Source organism: Lathamus discolor, chromosome 2, assembly GCF_037157495.1.
Source record: "Lathamus discolor isolate bLatDis1 chromosome 2, bLatDis1.hap1, whole genome shotgun sequence".
Classification (NCBI taxonomy): Eukaryota; Metazoa; Chordata; class Aves; order Psittaciformes; family Psittacidae; genus Lathamus; species Lathamus discolor.
The window spans coordinates 150,179,439-150,193,402 of record NC_088885.1 but is presented as its reverse complement, the minus strand read 5'-3'; the positions used below and the strand labels follow the sequence as shown (position 1 = coordinate 150,193,402).

Genomic DNA, 13,964 nt, shown 5'->3' with positions numbered 1-13,964 from the left:
TTAGAAAAACTTTTTAGCTGCTTAAAAGAGAGACTCAAGTAGCAAAGGCCACACACTTAGATACTGAAGAGGAGAAAGAAAAGATTTTTTTTGTGTAGATGCTGTAAACTAGCTGAAATCTGCCACCTACAACTCCACACCAAGCCCTCCACTGGGCAGGCATGACTTGGGCACAAGCCAGCCTCAGCTTGGCATGTTTTGGTAGAAAACTGCTCATACAATCTGGCTACTTTTTAGCCATTGATTTCACTTTCAACCACCTTTTTTTTTCATGTTAAACATCTGCCTTTGACCAGGGCCAGAGGCAGGAATGCTGCCTCAGAAAAACATTAGCATTTGACCCAGTATAGCAAGTCTACCACACTGGAGTCCAAACACGTGGGACCAGCAGCACCACGAGCCTCACCATCGAACATGGGACACCCTGCATAGTGTCAGCTCTACATTAAGTAGAACTGGCTTTGAAAAACAAAGCTGTCTGCCAGGCAGCCTCAGCCATGACCTGCTCCTTATCCTTTCCATGGCAAGGTCATCTGCATCCCCAAGTCAACCAGTGTCACTCAGTGTCTGCAGTTACCACAGAAGTTGAAGTGCTCCGAACGTGTGATGGACTGATAGCACCAAACTTGAGAGCGGATAAACAACCCATTCCCAAGACAAATTAAACCAGGCGGAAAAAAAGCTCCATTTGGGTGTGCAAGGGAAACAGGATCAGGCACAAGTGTCTTGAAAATAGCAACACACCCTAACAATTGGCACTAGATGATCCTTGGGTGCAAGGGTCATCAGCAGCATGAGGTTATGAGCATGGCCTGAAATAGCCCATCCCCTGAGGGCTGAGAGGCAGCGGGGGATGGCACGGGACTTGCACTTATGAATGCAGTCTGCATTGCAGAGGGGAAAAAAGAGAAGAAAAATGAAGAGTCATCCTGGACGAAACACAACACTGAGTGTTCACATTTCACATAAACAGCCTCACAAATTGCCATCAGGGGACAGCTGGAGCTTGATTTCTGTTTATTTACCTTGATGACATCCCTTACAATTTTCTGCTCAGGTTACATCTTTCCAAAAAAGAAAAGAAATCTTTCCATATATCCAAAGAAAAGCCCCCTCTACAGATGCATTTGCTTGAACAGAGCTCACCCAACCTGACCTATGTGGAACACAGATTCAGGAATTGCCACCCATTGAAGAAACCAATGCCACAAACCAGGGCTGGGAAGCATCATCTTTCCAGCATGGGAAATGCAGTGCTGAGTCCTGGGATTTTGGGGGGAAAAAGGAGAAAAGAAAGCTGTGCAAGCAAAGCCACCCAACCTACCGGCTTGCTGCAAGGCTGATGTGGCTGAGAATAAAATGCTGTCAAGCATATTGAGCATATTCTTCAGATCGCCAGCATCAAAGCATTTCCTGATTTCAGATCCCTCTGTTTCTATAATTGGAAGCAGTCAAAACACTCGGCTTTATCGTCTGCAAGTCAGCCCCTAAAAGATGCTGTGCTTCACAGCACTCACTGCCTGCACAGAAGCAGGAAGCGCTGTGCAGGCTGTGCCCACAGCTCCATTTAAAATCCCCGCTGGTCCCACTGCTGCCTGCCTCCTCTCCCCAGGAAGCATTTTCTTATGGGGATGGGGATTGCTCAAATCACCAATGCATGCACAAACCTGCCTGCTCAACTGGTTGTGCGCCCAAAAGGCACCAAGGCATAGCAGCCCTCGCAGGACCATGACAAACTGAAGCCACATCCCTCTGGAGAGTAGAAACAGGGTTCAAGCCAGGTGGAAAAGCCCTAAGCTTGCAGCAAGCCAGAAGGTTACTAAAATTAGCAGCAGGAAGGTAAGAGAGGTAACAGCAGGGATGCAGAGCCTGGGCTTGGAGCCGCCAAGGAGGAAGCATCACTGAGCCTGGGATGCAGGGGAGGAGCACCATGACCATTAGTCCTAGTTTTGTTCTTAACCATCAGCTCTAAGAACCATCTAGTTGGCCACACCAGCCGCAACCCAGAGCAGGCAAGGGAAGCCAGAACTGTCAGCTTGAGACTCATTTAGAGAGACGGGAAATGAGAGCAGCTCCAATCCCCTTATACCTTTTTATTTCAGTAAGGGGCACAGCTGCTTTTTGGGCCACAGACTCTCAGGGTGTGCAGAGATGCTGACAGGGTGTTTGGCCAACCTGCTCCAGTGAAGTGAAGGAGGAGCAAGGCAGAAGAGAAACTATAAGCTGACTTGGAGTAGAAACGTGGACAATAAGGTAAAGAATGGAAAACCAGAATAGGAAAGAAAGGGAAAAGAAGGCAATTAAAAACAAAAAAACTTATAAAAAACACCACATAAAACTCAAATGTGAAGTGGAACAGAAAAAGAGAAGCAGAGGGAAACTAGGAGGAGGAAGCAAAGTTAGAGCTAAACAGGCAATGACCCTTTCACACATATGTTTGTATATATACAAAATTACAAATAAAGTTTACGTGGATATAGATATATACACACATGCACAAGCAGAAAACTGTGCTGTGCTTTACCTATGCTGCTGTAAATAAAAGCAAAGACTTCCCTACCAGCCCCTGGCTCTGACAGGTCAGCAAAGACAGTTTTCACCTGCACAGAGATGCCTTCTATACGCTTCTTGTACCAAGCTGACTCCCACATTTAGTGCTAAATTCAAAGCTAAAATAACATAATAAGAAAATGCACTCTACATCAGCACATTTATGGTTATCACATCTCCATCATGTGCACAGCTATCTACAGATCCCCAGAAGGAATATCAGTGCTAATAGTTATTGGCATTACGTACAGCACCACCAAGAGCTTGAGACACCAAACGTGCCTGTGCTAGCCATTATATAAAAATAGAATAGAAAGGCCAGTCTCTGTCCCAGAGACCCAATGACCTAGGGTAAAACCAAGATATAGATAGAACATACAAGCAAATAAGGCAGGCTGACCAGAGCGGAGCAAAAGTCATGCCAGAGGCAACAGCATCCTCCCACCATAGATGGCAATCCTGGATGGGCACATCTAACAGTCTTGCTTTGGACAGGAAGCTGGGAAGGGGTCAGCCACAACAGAGCACAAGCAAACACCCATCCATTCCCTGTTCTCCAAAATCCCACTTAAACCACTAATGGAGATTGTTGTAAAGATCCCCCATTACCAAAACAACCAGTAATAAGTAGTAACCCACATCAGAACCACCACATCCATCAAACCACACAGAGAACAACCCCTAACTAACGAGGCCACAATGTCCATCATAATCTTAACTTCATGATTCCTCTTCTGACTGCTGGTTTGTTTAAATATCACATTTGAGGGCACACAAAGCAAATGGGGACCAAAAGTCATACATGACTTAATTTGGGATCTATGAGCACATCCACTAGGTGATAAAGAAGACAGCATAATCAAAAAAAAAAAAAAAAAATTAACATTTAACACATCTGTGAGATAAACCAGCCTGCTTTGACCTGTTAATATTACAGGGTATTACAAACCTGTCTTGTGGCTGCACAAAATTCCTGGTGATTAACCTTAGTTTGAAAGGGGTGAAGAGAAGAAAGGGAGGGCAGAGTTAAGAATGTCTGGGCACAGATGTATCTCAATCTTGCTAATACATAACTTCTTTTATATTATAAAAAGGCTCAAATCACTACAGGTAACTGGAATTACAGACAAATGTATTTTCCTCAATGCTCAGTTGGAACACTGCAGTAGTCACCAGGTTATCTTTCAGGTGCTGTCCTAAGTGATGAATTAACATCTGATAAATGTTACTTCTCCTCTTTCCTCCAACCCAGAGGTCTTGTTCTGATTGTGTGTTCCTTAGCTGTCTTTAAACATTATACAAAATGATGCTATATATTTAGAAAAAGAATCTTCAGTTTAACATACCTTGCACTTGGAGAATAATACAATGAGGGCTGTGATAGTCCATATCTCCTGGGGTTGCCCAGTTCATGTGAAACCGGACCCTTATAGAGTAGAGTTTCATTTCCTTGCAGAAAGCTTGTACTGTCTTTGACACAAAGCTTTAAGAAGTCTTTCTGCTACCTGAAGCAATACAGGGAGCACCCTAAAAAGAGAATCTGTATTTCCAACAGAAGACAGCATAGAAAGACATTGCAAGCTGCCCATGTGGTGGCAGAGATGGGCTGCAGCTTTCTGGACTGGTTGGAGTTTCCTTCACTTGCAGGCTCCTTACACAGGTATGCCACTGCTGTTGTCAAGCCAAGGAATACTGAATATCAAGTCTAAAAGCAGAACTCTCCCAGATGAGGCTACACCACCTAATCAGAGATCACACCAGAGGAGCTAAAGAAGAGCTGATCATTAGATGAAACCATAGAGCGCTCCTAGCCCACCAACTGAACTGACCAGCTGCGGACAAGTACCATCAGCCAACACCATGGCAGTAGCAGACTCTTCAACCCCTTCCTCATTCTCTTCCACATTGCCGGAGCTCTGAGACCTGTTTCTTGCCAATGAGGCAACAATGTCAGAGAACCCAGTTCCTTGGCAACAGCTGAGCTATGGATCATCCTCATGCCATGATCACCTGAGCCTGGGTTGCCTGGCCAGGTCACCTACTGCTCCAAGAGAGAAGACCAGTGGGAGGAGGCAACCTCATCACTTCTCCTGTGCTACTAACCACCTCAAATGAACTCAGACATGATTTCAAGCTGTTTCTTCTGGAACCACCATGGCCTGCTGCTGTGCAGGAAGATCAGGAGCCTCTCTGGACAGACCCACTGTGCCAGCCAAGCCAGCAGTGATATCACAGCTCCATGCTACATTAACACTTGCCAACTTCTAATTGACAGCGAAAACCCTTACTATATTGAAATGAAATATTCACGTTATGAGCAGTATTTCATAGGTCTGCAGGTTTTTTCACACCTCAGCGAGGCCTTAAACAGATTTAGCCCAGATTTCCAAGACTTTCAAGAAAGTATGGCTCCCAGGATCCCACACACCAGCCCCAGCCCTGATGGCATCTTGCACCTTCACAAGCTTTAGTTGCTTTTCTGCTGCCACAACGGAGACAACTGCATTTTTACATGCTTGACGTGGAGATTTTCCAAGGAGAACAAGACACAAGTGTTTGTCACTATGAATATTACCACTCCTGATGTAATTAGAAGGATGTGAAACGTATGAGCAAGGCCAATTGTGAGCCCTCCCAATCGTGATGGATCAGTACAAGCAGCTGCAGCTTGTTTAGTCCCTCCCATACATTCCCTTCCCATACTGCCTTGCTCCATGAGGCAGTGTTAGCAGTTATTTAACAGAAGGATGGATAGAGTGAAATCCTATTTATTGCAATTTGTCTCACAAAAGCACCAAATACTCACTAAAAGTTACTAAAAATATCCTGCAAAGTAAGGTCTTTACTATAAGTCTTTTAGGTCATCAAGATTAACAAGGAGGATAAGAACACCGGGTACAAACAGCGGTGTACAGACTATGCCACCAGGTAATATAATGTTATACCTTATGTTAATGGACAGCATCTTGAGCTCTGAACGGGCTAAAACCTGACTAAAAGACAGTTCCACTCAAGTTACCACCTAGTAACATGTAAAATGGACTTGATACACTTATCTTTAAGATCAGAATTTTAAGATAACTGCAAACTTCCCTTCCCCTTTTCCTCCCCCATATGAAGAATGGCCATCAATGCTGCTATGGAAGATAAAAAGCTAGACTCACTTTTACCTGTCACACTAAGCAGGGACTTAAGGAAAGTCTTACTTCCAGACCTTCAACACTTCCACTTCCAACATACAGCTAACTGGCGAGGAGCTTTTAAACCCTTTTTTCCTCTCTAGCTGTGTTGGTTGCAGCTACCAGACCTCCCCCTCAAACACTGCAGCCTACGGAAGTCACTGTTGCCATTTCTGACCATGTCAAGCAGACGTTCAGAACCTCAACCATCCCTGTGAAGCTCTGAGGGTCCACCTGACATCAGGGCTCTGATGCTGTCCTATGCTGCAAACAACCATACAACAGACAGCATCTGCCCCAACATGTTTGCAGGTGAAAGAGGCAAGAAGAGGGGAAAGGAAAGGGGTAGAAACAGCTTGCTGAGGGGAAAGCCCCCAAATCCTACCCATGACTGGGAACTCCACCAACTCTCCAAGCCACTCACAACAAGCAGGACTAGTGGGTCTTTATACTAATTACCCAAGGTAAAGAAAACATCTCAAGATGAGCTTCTCGCTGCTTGGACTGCAAAGAGCAACATCTTCCTCCTCCTCTGAACCTTCTCATCTTTAGCACATTTACTCATGCTGTGCATTCACAAGAGCTGGGCCTCCTTCCATCTTGTTCCACAGAGACTTGGAGCTCAGCTTTCCAGTTTTTCCCCCGTTACCACAGAAACAGAGAAGTGCTGGTGGGAAGAACCCTCTGGGGTCTGCAGTCCAACCTCCCAGCTCGTAAACAAGGCTGATTATTTTCCTCTGTAACATCAAACACATGTACTTTTATGTTAGTATTTTTATATAATCTAATATCAGCCTTTTTAACATTCAAAAATGAAGACCTTTGCCCAACCCACTCCCAAAAGCAAACTGAGGAGAACCGGAGCCAGATGGGCAATACCTGGAAATCAAATGATCCAGCAATTCACACAGCAAACACGATCATCTGAAACCCCTGAGCAGCATCTCAATTGCCTGTGCTGCAGCACAAAGGTCTTGGCCTTTGCTCCCACCATGACCATGTCTAGGACATGTCTAGGAAAGTGTATTTATTTCAGGCTTTCCTACTCCTACGAAGGAGGGGGAAAAAAAATAAACAACCATTATTATGTAAATAGAGCTGGAAACATTACTAAATATTTCCAGAAGGATGTATGGTAGCTATTAGCTCTGCATGCTGAATTACAGGTCACTGCACTGATAGGTGTGATGCCTATTTACAACACCATTTGAAGCATAAAGGGGTTTTGGTACCTCACATCTAGAGACTAATTTAGTATGACTGCAGTAACATATAATAAGCTTTATGTCTGCAACACAGTTAATATAATGATAGTGATGATAATAATAATGTTACACAACAACAACAGTAATAACAGTAACAATAATAATTAATAATAATAATAATACTTTAATATTAGCAAAGAAAGGCCCATGCTAGGCCTTTTTCAACACAGAGATGTAACAAAGGGCTCAGGCACAGCCTGGGCTTTGGCCATAGCTTGCCAACACAGATGCTCAGGCATGAGCCCACAGCTGCAGTTTCTACCATGTAAGCCAGCACACACAGCATCACGTGTACATCAGCACTGCATCACTGCTGGGAACAGTGATACCTGATACAACACAGAGCTGCAAGGACACAGCATATGGCTGAAAGCTGGCCAGGAAAAGCCACCTTTCCTATACCTATACAGGCCATAACCCTCCAGCCTCTCGCACCACAGCCTGCAAGCCCCTTCCACTTACGCGTTTGGAGCTCACTCCCTACCTGGGCAGGGAACTGCACAAGGCAATGCAATGCATTTTATTTGGGCTGAGATTTGCTCAAGGGACATTTTCAAGAAGAGATGTTTGCCGTATGATCAAATCTAGGTGTCAGAACAAGAAGTGTTAAACAAGAGTCACAAATTGTTGTCTTTTTCAAGTAAAAATTCTCCTAAATTACTGGCACTAGCTCCCCAACCCAGCTGAGATTTACGCAGGACCTCACAAGATGTTGCCCCTAGAGCACTGGTGAAAAGATCAATGTTTTAGTTCTGATCAAGAGAAAAATAGGCAGGCAAGCAACCTCTTAAATCCAGATGTTGGGATTTGAGGAAAAGCACAAAATGACCTGAGACTCAAGCAAGCAGTCCAATAGTACTCAGAGAAAGCCAGGGAGGAACAGACTGGACAATACAAGCTGGGTGGAGGGAAGACAATGGTGGGTGGTTAGGACTAGACCAAAGTTTTCCTACGTTAAAATCCCTGCACTGGTCTGCTTTAGAGCCTGGGGGTTCCCAGCACAACCTGCATTGTATTGAGGGCCTCCATAACAAACTGTGTGGTCTTGCCTCTCCCACCACCTCTGCTCTCCACTTGCCCCTAAGGAAGCAGCCTACAGCTCTGCTCTTGCAGTACACACGTCTGTACCCAAAACAGGGAGAGCCTTTTGGGATTTCCTTTAGGCTTCCCTGACATCCATTCGTAGCCCCAGCACCCCACTTGTAGATGAGAACACCAGTGATGCCATCCTCTCCCCTCAGGAAGCTCACAAAGTCACCGCTTGGCTTCATACACATTTTGGCACTGAGTATTCCTGACTGAGGCATGCAAAAGAGGTGACATAACGCTGTCTTCCAAACCATATCATGGCAATGTCACTCTCCCATGTAATGTCACTTCGCCATGGAAAGGCACAGTCCACCAGGGCTTCAGGTTGCTATTTCTTACCAGAGTGGCTTGCAAGACTCATCTCCAGCAGCACAGGTTGGCTCCTAACACTGCACAGCCCAACATTATAGTGGGGTGTGATGGTCAAACCTCTCTGCTTCCATCAAGGGACTTCCTAGTGAGCTGATTTGCAGGAACCTACCCAATAATTTTTATACAAAACTTCTACTGCTTTTTCCAACTCAAATGTTAAGGCAGAAATGGCTGAGAAAATCTGCCCCTTTTCTTGGCAATTTGCTCCAGTGGCTAACCACCCTTGCCGTTAAAGACCTGTGCCATAATTTCTAATGTGAATTATCTGCCAAGCACTGGTTACAGTTCTGCCTGTCACTGCTGCATTCGAGAGCGCCTGATATACTATACCAGCATCAATTTACACATCATTTTTCCTTCCAAGTAATGGGGGATGCAACCGCAGTATCTGCTGACAAGTATAAGGTATTCAATAGCCGTGAAGATGTGACTGCACAGGCATCAAAGTGGGTGGGACAAACCTGTCTGGAAACCCTGTGTGGTACTCAGACAGACCCTGATTTGCAGGATACAGCTCCACATCAATATTCACATCTGTACCTTGAATTCACATAAAGAATGATGCCACCCAGGGATGCATGAAAAAAGGCATTTAAGTGTTGGACAGATGCAGATGCTTGCAGACCATCCAGACTGTTCTGTGTGCCCAGCCAATCCCTGTGTTTGTGCCACCCTTCAGACTGCTGTCTTCTGCTAAGTGGAGCTGATGTACCACGTAATCATATTGCTGCTTCACATCTGTCACCCTTGGAGCAATGGGAAAAAAGCACCACCAGCAAGCCCTGTCCTAAACAACCTCTGTCACTAGCCAGAGAGAAAACAGAGGAAAGACTCAAGAACACTGCTTTATCACAAAACGCTGTCCTCCACTGAACTGTACCAACAAGGCAAGCAAAGAGCAGGCACTGCACCTCCAGGTATAAATAAACCATGTGCAATCATACAGCAGTAGTACTTGCCAGGGCACTAAGCACTTTGCTACATAAGAAGACGGACCGGCTCAGGCACAGATGCAACCATGATGAGGGAAAACGTGCCCCATGCAAAACGCTCATGTGTCCAAAACGCAGATTATGTCTTTATTCCCTCCTCACATCTCACAAATATCACCAGGAACCATGCAGTTGTTCAGTACTAAAGCAACCCGCCAGCGAGGAGACAGAAAATAATACATCATGCTTCTAAATAAGCTATGTATCACCTTGCTGCAAGCAGGCGAAAGCTTCCTGACCAGGTATGCACGCATCTTCCTCTCTGCTAGCTCAGTCTGCAGCTCTGCACCCTTCCTGGCTCACAGTGCAGGACCTCAGACCATGCCACCATCCTCTGTGCCAGCAGTGAGGGGTCAGGGTGATGTGCCTATTGTCTCAGCCTCTCCAGCAGTAACACACTGAGATCAGTGCAGAGGCTCCACTGGCAATCTGATGAACCTATTTTATTGCTGAACTGATGGATACACAGGTGCAGTGCACTGCTCTGAGCTGCAGTGCACTGCACCACAGGTACTTGTCACAGCCTTTGCTAAATCCATGTACCAGGAGCAAAAGACAAACCCTCCGTATTCCTGCAAGCAACAGAACCACCACCCAGGTCACAAAAAGCATCATTTCCCCTTCCCATGGCCTGCCAGAGCTATTGTCTATGTACACCAAGGGGGGGGGGGGGGGGCTGAAATAAATGTATTTTTTCTTATTAAGATGTCATACTTGCAAGCCCTAAACTGCAATTCCTAGCAGAGCCACACCAGCACGATTACAGAAATAACCTGAAGAGAGAGGCCTGTAGGAAAACAGTGATACAGTAATAACTCACTAAACTAAAAGGTTCAGCTAAAAGGTGACAGATGAACATAAGATACACTGTTATCTTAAAAGCATACAGATAGATACACAGTTTTTTATCCCTAGCCTTGCTCCGTGACATCGGCATTACAGGTCGCTTCCCTTGACACTAATTCCTCGCATAAAAGTTACCGAAAAACACACAGCCAGCAAGCATAAACCCTCTTTGTAAAGCATTCTGGTTAAAAAGAAGATACAGCTCGAATCTCACGAAGAATTAAACATAAACTCAAATTTCAGCAGATTAAGTCCTTAATCAAACCAAAACCCACACTTCGGGTCCACAGGGGCACGGAAGAACACCACGACTGCAGAGCTGCACAAGCGCAGCGACAACTCACCATCGCCTCTGAAAGCCATCAGCTCCCACTAAAGTTACATTCCAAGCATGCACGTTCACCCAGGGAGCCAATATCCCGTTTTATAAACTAATTCAAACACACAATTCATTCCTGCAACAGATGGGCCTTGCAAGGGCTCCGGGCCCGAGCCCTTCCTTATTTTCACTATTGCAGAACTGCTTGACGTGTGGACATCAGCGGCAGATGCAGAGGATGCAAAACCCCTCAGGCCATGCCGAAGCAGAGCTGGCAGCAGCCAGACCAGCCCAGCCCCTCTCCCAGGAATGCCAGATGTATAGATCTAGAGCGAATTTTATTCCTACCAGGTATAGAGGCATTCCCACTGGCTGACAAATTGCACCTGGACAACTAATTGCCTTAATATAACTTAAAATACACAAAGGCACAGTCGGATAGATCGGAATTATAACAACGCTAACCTAGCTGTAAGCCCAACTCATGACCTAATGCTATGAGAGATAGAAGAGGGAGAAGGGAAAAAATTAAATAAAGGAGCATTTCTAAAATGATGCAAAGTATGTATAAGATCACATGAAACTCCCTGGGGTGTGAACTGGCATTTATCAGAGATATGCAGCACCCAGCACAAAAGAGCATCTGACTGGTCCACGTGCTCGGAAAATATACATATTTATGAAATCATTTAAAAAATCCCAACAGAAAGGAAACTGGATGTTTATGAGACATGACTGAATATCAGACTGTATCCTTGTTTCCTATACTGATGTCAGTGCTTCAGAGCTAGATCTTTTCTTAATATCCTCATATTTTACAACATATATAAGTGCTCTTACAATAAACCAGACCAGTGGCACGAACTGACATTAGTGAGGCTGTAATTCTGGTCGATGAAGAAATAAATACTCCCATTTCAGAGAACCATAATCTGTACATAACATATTATGCACTTTATACTTAGCAATGGTTAAAATGTTCCAGTATACCTCCAGAAAAACTCTTTTGTTCCAAATCAATGACTTAAATAATGTCTATTTTAAAACATCTTAGTAAAAAGGAACTAGTGTGGGTTCACCACACACTGTGTCTGACCAGATACGTGGACGGGCAAACATGTCTAAACTTGTCAACATGATCAGGATTAAAAAGGTCTCACTGAAGGCCTCCAGCATCTTTCAGATACAGTTACCGGTTTTGCTGGGATTTCTCCACTCAGTATTTTAAGATGCAACAACCAACAGTTTAATAGATGGAGACCGAAGTCCTAAAGCACTTTGACAATAAAATCATCCTAGCATTATATATATATATATATAAATGTGTCCTATTAAAGTTCTACTTGAAAAAAACAGCATTTTGAGGAAAAAATGGCCTAAAAATCCCTTTGTAAAAATGGTCTTTGGAGCCTCCATGGAATCTTTGCTTTTCATTCTTCAGGCCCTCGTGCTTCCCAGATCTGAACCCCAGGCCCGCACCAGCGACGGCCCGAGCGGAACACTCCAGCTCTGCACATTAAGAGCTCCATTCGCCCCGCAAACACACGCAGGCAGCAGCAGGCAGCTGCGGGCCTGCTCCGCACGCAGCCCCGCGCCTCGGCCTGCGCGCAGCGCGCTTTTTCCGCGCAGTTGCAGAGAACACAAACAAACACCGGCACCCAGAGCCGAGAGGATCCCCCATCCCCCCCGACACCGGTTTGCCCCTAGGCCAAGGGGTGGGGGGGGAGGAGGAGCACCCATTAACACACAGACCCCAGGTCCAGGCGGAGGTGGGGGGGGGGTGTCACACCGCGCCGTGTCATTTCGGAGCACGGCAAGACCCCTAACACCGCCGCCCCTCACCGCGGCCATCTCTTTACGCTGGACGGCATCCCGAAGCCCTTCGCCTCCCCATCCGCACGGATTTCGGCTGGCAATCGCTATTTTTAGCCCACCGTCGACCCAGCGCTTTTGAAATAAATAAATAAATACATAGATGGGATGAAATTAAATCTTTTCCCTCCCTTCCCCCCCTCCCCCCTCCCCCCCGCACGAGCCCCCGCGCCTAAGCTGTGAACTCCGCCGCGACCCGCAAGACCACCGGGAGACATAAATAATAAAGAGGCAAAGGGGGTAAATAAACACACGCACCACCCCACCCCCCCCAACACGCAACCCACCTCCCCCCATATCGCCCCCCCGTCCCTCCGCCGCCGGCTGCAGCCCCGGTACTCACCGCGCCGCCCTGCCAGGGAAGGGGAGCTGCGGGCCGGGGCCGCGGAGCAGCGCGGAGGGACGCGGAGGGACGCGGAGCGGCCGCGGGCCCCGCTGCCCATGTGCTCGCCGGAGCACGCGCTCGCCTCAATGGAACGTTGTGCTGGCGAGCGGCTCTGTGACGTCACCGCCCCCCGCCGCCGGCGGCCGCAGCCCGGGGCAGCGCGTTAGAGACCGCCCCGCGATACCGCACAGCTCGGCACCGCACCGCACCGCACCGCACAGCACCGCACAGCACCAACCCGCACAGCACCGCACAGCTCGGCACCGCACAGCACTGACCCGCACAGCACAGCGCCGCACAGCACAGCTTGGCACCGCACGGCACCGCACAGCACAGCACCGCACAGCACAGCACCGCACAGCTCGGCACCGCACCGCTCGGCACAGAACCGCACAGCTCAGCACCGCACAGCACCAACCCGCACAGCACCGCACAGCACAGCACCGCACAGCACCGACCCGCACCGCACTACACAGTACCGGTCCCCACAGCACCGCACTGACACGCACCGCACAGCGCAGCACCTACGAGGACCCCATAGCAAGGCATAGCACCTCCCCACACAGCACCGACCTTCACCTCACAGCACAGTACCGGACCACAGAGCACCGCACTGATACGCACTGCGCTGCACAGCACCACACCGATCCAACCCGCACCGCCCTCCTGCACCGCACCAACCCACACTTCACAGCACAGCACCAGCCCACACAGCACTGCACTGACCCGTCCCGCAATCCTTCACCACGCCGAGCAGCAGTGAACCATGCTTCTTCCCTCACCGCACAGCATCGCACCGCACCACTCGGCACTGCACCCAGCACACCCCAAAATACTTCAAATAATTGAAATCTATACAGATACAAATAGATAAATAAACCTGATTGGGTGGCAGTGGAGCCACAGGTGCGGGGCAGCCGGCATGGGGAGGCTGCAGGGCCCTGTCCTGGGCAGGGTGGCTCTCTCAGACCGGCACATGCAGGGGAAGAAGGGGATCAGCTTCAGCACAGGCAGAAGGGAAGTAGGGGAGACCTCACTGCTTGTCTGCTGCTGCTTTCAACCCTAACAGATGCCCTTGGTCCCGTTCATCCTGAA

The 13,964-nt window shown here is 47.4% G+C and overlaps 1 long non-coding RNA gene across 2 annotated transcripts in view; it reads right to left on the bottom strand.

Moving 5' to 3' along the window:
• The window catches only part of LOC136009439 (uncharacterized), a 68,546-nt gene extending 55,590 nt beyond the window's left edge, over positions 1-12,956 (bottom strand). The window contains exon 1 of one of the 2 annotated variants that reach the window (XR_010610562.1): positions 12,828-12,956. This is a non-coding gene — a long non-coding RNA (uncharacterized LOC136009439). Of the gene's footprint in view, positions 1-3,896; positions 3,994-12,827 lie in introns of those variants that run through there. The other variant, XR_010610564.1, reaches the window with a different exon arrangement.
• Between the last annotated feature and the right edge of the window lie 1,008 nt (positions 12,957-13,964).